Here is a 6,023-nt window from a genome sequence, read left to right on the forward strand (position 1 = left end):
GGATTAAGTTAGAATTTCTTTGGGGGAGAGGGGGGGATGTCCGATTTTCTGACATCTAAAATAAAAAAACTTCAATATTAAAAATAATAACTCTGCGGATGAAACTAAGGGCGTTTATTGCGATACCGTTCAGTTCATATAGTAAGCGGGCGTCCATAAACAGATGGAGGCGCTTGCAAACAGAAATAAATTATTAATTTTATGGGTAATGGCGACTAGAAAAGGGGAGTTCTGGGACAAAATCATTTTTCATCATCGTTGTTAAATTTTTGTATAATCGCGGGGTGAAAATTTTCTGGGACAAAAATTCCGACGACAAAACATTTTATTTTTCATGACGTGATAACGCGTAATGAAAAAAAACTTTTTAATTTTTGTAAAAATTTTTTTAATGTTTAAATCTTGCCCGAAAAATTTCTTTTTTTCTTTGTTCTTGTTCTTGTTCTTGTTTTTCTTCGAGAATTAATTTGTACCTTTCAATTTCGCGCCATCCTAATCCTTTGCTCCTTAAATATTCAATTTGGTAAAGTGTTTTTAAACTTCTAATTTTTCCATCCTCATTTCTCAAGATTCTAGTTTTTCCGTTCACTTTATTATGCCAAGAAAAATTATTTAACTCAAAATTTTTTTTTTACAAAATTAAACTTAAAAAAGGGATGCTTGAGAATGGTGAGTTTGGTCCGAGAAGCAATCCGGCGCCGATGGGTTCGGACCCTCTTCCGCTTTTGACGTAAATTCCATCTCTGATTGAGCTTCCTTTAACCCAGGGTGTTAAAAACAATCCGTTTCTTCTGTGGGTACCCATTTTCATTCCATTTCCATTTTTTTTGACGTAAACGACACCCCTTCCAGCAATTTTATCGATCACAGTGGATCCAAGAGAAGAGGCAACCCCGCCCAATAAGCCATTAGCAACCACTGGGGCGGCTCGAGCTGCAAGCATTCCCAATAAAGGTAAAAGAGGTCCAATAAATCCTCCTTTTACTTTTACGTTGTGTTCCACTTGAGTTTTGCTCATTTTTATGGTGTCTCCAACTCCTCGATGGAGAGCGTCCATAATTTTTTGATGTTGACTTTCTGTTACAAGTAAAACGTCGTTTCCGTTAAAATCGTCTCTTGAAATCCGAATGCTCACGGGTTTTCCTTCCATCATTGATTTTTTTATTTTTTTCGATCTGCCCCTGAGACACATTTAATTTGACACTAACATATTTGCCCATTTTTTAAATGTCAGAAAAAATATTTATTTCACTTCTCGAATGTGATAACGGATCATGATGTCCTCGCCGCGAAAGTTGATTAAATTTCCGTTTTGATTGACGATACGAGTGATCATCGTGGAAATTTCTGGGACTTTGAGAGGGAGGTAAACCAAATGGGTAGGTCTTTCGATGATTTTAAAACCAGGACCCAGAGCGGGATAAAAGGAATAATGAAATTTAATTGCGAGCCGTTGATGTATGCTGACCCGATGACGTTGTTGACGATTCTGATCGTGTTGACGCTCGTAATTCTGGCAATGTCGCCGGACTCGTATTCTGAATTGGAGTCCAATTGTCTTTTTGTAAATCCCAAAAGGGAGGCGATGCTGTTTTCAACGTTCAAATCCATCAAATAATTTAAGCCAAGTTTGATGGTTGATTTTAAAGTGTTTGTATTGGATCCGATTTTGATGTTTTCGGGAGAGTAGCTGATTTTATTTATGGCAACGTAGCTTGCGCTTTGAGACGCGTAATTTTTGATTGTGTTTGAGACGGTTTTTTGCAAATAATTGTTGATGTCGATGATGTCGTAGCTCCCGTCTGGAATGACGACGTTTTCCCAATTTCCTCCGTTGTTCATGCTGTAACGGAAAGAATTGTTTTTGCTGGTAATTTTTGGAAAGCTGTTGTACGTCTCCAGGCCGAGAAAAGCCATCTCAAAATTTTTCCCTTTTTCAAAAACGATTTTGTCCAAAAATTCTGTTATTATTATGTTGGAATTTCCATCCACGTCGATGATTATGCCTGACATTTTTTAATATGTAAAATTTTATTTAAACACATTCTCTGATATGAAATTTCACAATAATCTTTTCTTCTTTTATGTCGATCAAATCACCATTTTTATCCACAATAATATTTTCTCCTTTTAAGTCGAACAAATCACCATTTTCATCCACAATTCGTGTCTCCATTTTTGAAATTTTGTTAAGCATTAATGGAAAATATATCAAATGGGCGGGTCTTTCGATAATTAAGAAATTTCGAGCAACATCTGGATAAAAAGAGTAAATGATGTTTGTGTTTTTACCATTAATTAAATAAGACGGTTTGATAATGTCGTTCATCACGTTGATCGTTTTTGGATTAAATTTGTAACCTATAAACTCAAGCATTGCCATCTCATGTTTTTTTTATTTGAATCCAACTCGATTGGTTTCTCGAAGCATGTCTCGATGACGTTGTTTTTTAATTCAACAAGTAAAATAATTGACATCTTTTTAATTACGTAAGAAAAAAAAATTTTTAAATCATTTTAAAAAAAACTTTTTTTTTTAAATTGTCTCTTTTGGAAAATAAAAATTATTAAGTCCGCTTCGGTATTTTCCCTCGTTTTCACGGCAGTTTTAAATTGATACTTTTTGGAACTTTATTCTGAGCATGCGCAGTCAACAACTTCAAAACATGAAAAAATATCTGGTTTTTTCAATAAATTTTTTCTGAAGCTCAACTATTCTAACTTGTTTTTTTTTATGTTTGATATTTCAAATTTCTTCTAAACCGTAGCGAATTTTTTCAGAGTTGACCGATACAACCTCCTATTATAAATTTTATTGTTGCAATTAAGATTTTCAACAAAAGCTTTTAAATCAAGCGGTAAAATATTTTTCTTGAAATAATCAGTTTTTTAATCAGCTATATTATAATGAAACGAATTTTCTGTAGCTGAAAGTAAGATTTTTTTTTTTTCTTCATTTTATTCTCCTTCTTTTAAAGTCAATTCTGAAGACCGGTTATTTTTTTTTTGCACTTTTTTTATTCATCTTACATAACTGCTATATTTAGGTATTTTGTAAACATGGACCATTCAACCAAGTTAAATCTTATTTGTCGAATATGTGGAGAAGCTATAATGAAAGACTCAGTTGATGTGAATAAATATTCTAAAAGAATTGAGAATTCATATTATATAAACACTAGCATTGACAATAAAAAAGTTCACCCACAAAAAATGTGTAGGAGATGCTACACCATTTTGAGGAACATTGAAAAAGGTTCTAGCACCAGTGTTAAAGCAATCAACTGGCCATTACCATGCACAGACAAATGTTTTTGTTTCCCCAAAATTTCTGGGAGGAAAGTTAAAAAATTAAAACCTGGTTGACCATGTATCATGGAACAAAATCAAAAGAGATGGACCAGACCAATCATAAATAGCTTAATTGGTAATATACCAATACCAACAATTCGTTTAAATGTATTTGATATTGATCCTGTATCAAATCCACATTTAAAATTATGTATATGTAAGTTATGCAACAACATCATGTACAAGCCACTAATACTAAAAGACTGTCAACAATCGTTTTGCTCAGTGTGTTTGTTTAAGGAGATTGAAGGAAAGTTGGAAACAGAAGCAAAATTCTTTATTTGTGAACAACATATTCCGTTAAATACAATTTTTAATTCTGTTAATGTAATACAAATGATAGAGCACATTCTTTTAGAATGCAATAAGGGATGCAAATTAAAATATACATTTAAAGAAAATGAGCTTAAAAAATTACACGAAGAAAATTGTACTGGTTATATGTTATTGCAGGCTCAGATTTGCAAAAAAACTACAAATGGGCTTGATACAACTCTTGCTGATGTATTTTTATTAAAAGAAAATGATGATATACCACGGATTGTAGAAGATGCTGCATTGCATGTTATAAAGCAAAAGCTAGTTAACTCTGAATCAAACTCTTTTGCCTTTCTTTCCAGAGGACCAAGGGAGGTGCATTTTAAGTATTATGGCAGAAAAAAAAAGTATATTGTTTTGTTGTAATTGTTAAAATAGAATTTCATTTCAATTCTTACTTTCTAGCCTTTGCACTTTACTTCCAATCGTGCACTGGAAACACTTTATGCAGATTTTCAAAAATTTATTCAAAAAGGTCATATACCAAAATTAGCAAAGTATTGTAACAATGTCATTGACTCACCTCTTTTCGAGATTTCTTTGACACAAGTATTACATTTTTCCACTATATTACATTTTTATTTATTTATACCATTTATTTATATATTTTTTATTAATTTGTTGAATTTAGGTGTGCATTCCATCCCTGCATATCTCATTGGGAATTTATCTTAAATTTTTTAATATGCTGGAAGATGCCTGTCATCTCATAGATGTTAAAATTGCAGCAAAAATGTGTGAAAAAAGTCAAACTGCAAACAACAGAAATTTTAATGAATATATTGCACTTCAGTTAAAAATATATGAAGGAGAAAAGGTTATTGCTGAATATTGTGAAAAAATAACACTAATTCATGAAGCCATGGCAATTCAAGTTCTGTGTTCTCCTGAAAATAAAGAAAAGCTCTATGAAATTTGTCAGCCCAGAGTAATTCATTTTATGGAGAAGAAAAATGCTAAGGTATAATGAGTTAATATTTTAAATAATTTAATAAAATATTTCATGTTTTTATGTGTATGTAGCATTAATCAATTTAAGAGCAATGGGCCCTTTGATATATATATATATATATATATATATATATATATATATATATATATATATATATATATATATATATATATATATATATATATATATATATATATATATATATATATAGCTGATCGAATTAGAAGAACTAAGATCCAAAACATTTGAAAAATCTCATGGACCACTTGTGAATAAACTTGACCAAGTTCTATGTGGTCTTAATGTTCAAAGACAAGCTTATCATGGAAAATGTTTTATTGGGAACCATGTTCGTAAAATGTTGCAGGTTTTTTCATCTATATTTCTGCATACTTTTAAACATGAATTTTATAAATATCTTCTCAAATACATAAGTTCATAAATACATAAAGGTTTTTAAACATTAATTTTGTAAATGTGCCCTAAAATGATCTTTGTTCATTAGATAAACAGTTTCCTAGATCTTTGCAATTCAATACCTATGATAGTAAGCGATCTTGGATTTATTGATACAGATGTTCATAATAAGGCAATGGTTTTGAGTGAAAAATTTGTCATTTTGTTCTGCAAATATGCAACATGCTAAAACTTTATGAATTCAAGTGAAATCATTAATAATAATCCATTATCAGAATTAGGTGAAATTAGATTTTTTAAAAATTTATTGTCTTGCATTACAGTCCTCTTATTAAAATTTACTCTCATTTAAATTACACTTGTAAGGGTTATAGTTATTCTTTTCTTTATTTTCTTTATTTTCTACATTCTTTTATTTATTTACTTTTTTGGAATTAGAGAGAGCCATTGAAGAATTAATGAGTTACTTTCGTAAAACATGGCCTAACGAGTCAATTACGCCAAAAATGCATTTGTTGGAGAGTCATTGTGTTGATTTTATAAGAAATTGGGGTTTGGGTCTCGATATTTACGGAGAGCAAGGTATAGAAAGCATGCATGCTGAGTTTAATAGTATGAACAGCACCTTTTGCCATATGAAAGGAGCGCAGCGACTAAAAAGTATTCTGTCTGAACATTACATCAAAAACTCCCCAGAAATATTGAAAATCAGACCAACCATTAAAAAAAGAAAAGCTTTGTGAAGTTTTTCAGATGAATTGTGTAAACAGAGTATAACATTACAACTTAATTTCAATTTTTTTTGTAAGAATTTTTTATAATATATTATATATTGTATATTTCCAAAGAAAATAAATAAAAATAGTTCATATTTGAATTTCAATGGTTGGTATTAGAACAGCAACGAATATTTTATTTTTCTAATTCATTATATTTCAGTTTTTATTCTTTACGTTTTACTTAACATCTTGTTCAGTACCTATAA

The 6,023-nt window shown here is 30.7% G+C and overlaps 1 pseudogene across 1 annotated transcript; it reads left to right on the forward strand.

The window, feature by feature from the left end:
• Positions 1 to 2,547: 2,547 nt before the first annotated feature.
• LOC145188067 (uncharacterized) lies at positions 2,548 to 6,023 on the forward strand (annotated as a pseudogene). Its single transcript, XR_016447610.1, has 6 exons — positions 2,548 to 3,984; positions 4,075 to 4,218; positions 4,301 to 4,630; positions 4,833 to 4,988; positions 5,127 to 5,319; positions 5,477 to 6,023. The product of XR_016447610.1 is annotated as an uncharacterized LOC145188067 (transcript).

Source organism: Hydra viridissima, unplaced genomic scaffold (genome assembly GCF_058129835.1).
Source record: "Hydra viridissima isolate aposymbiotic clone 2 unplaced genomic scaffold, HvirCarnegie_v1 scaffold_1, whole genome shotgun sequence".
In the NCBI taxonomy this organism is placed as follows: domain Eukaryota; kingdom Metazoa; phylum Cnidaria; class Hydrozoa; order Anthoathecata; family Hydridae; genus Hydra; species Hydra viridissima.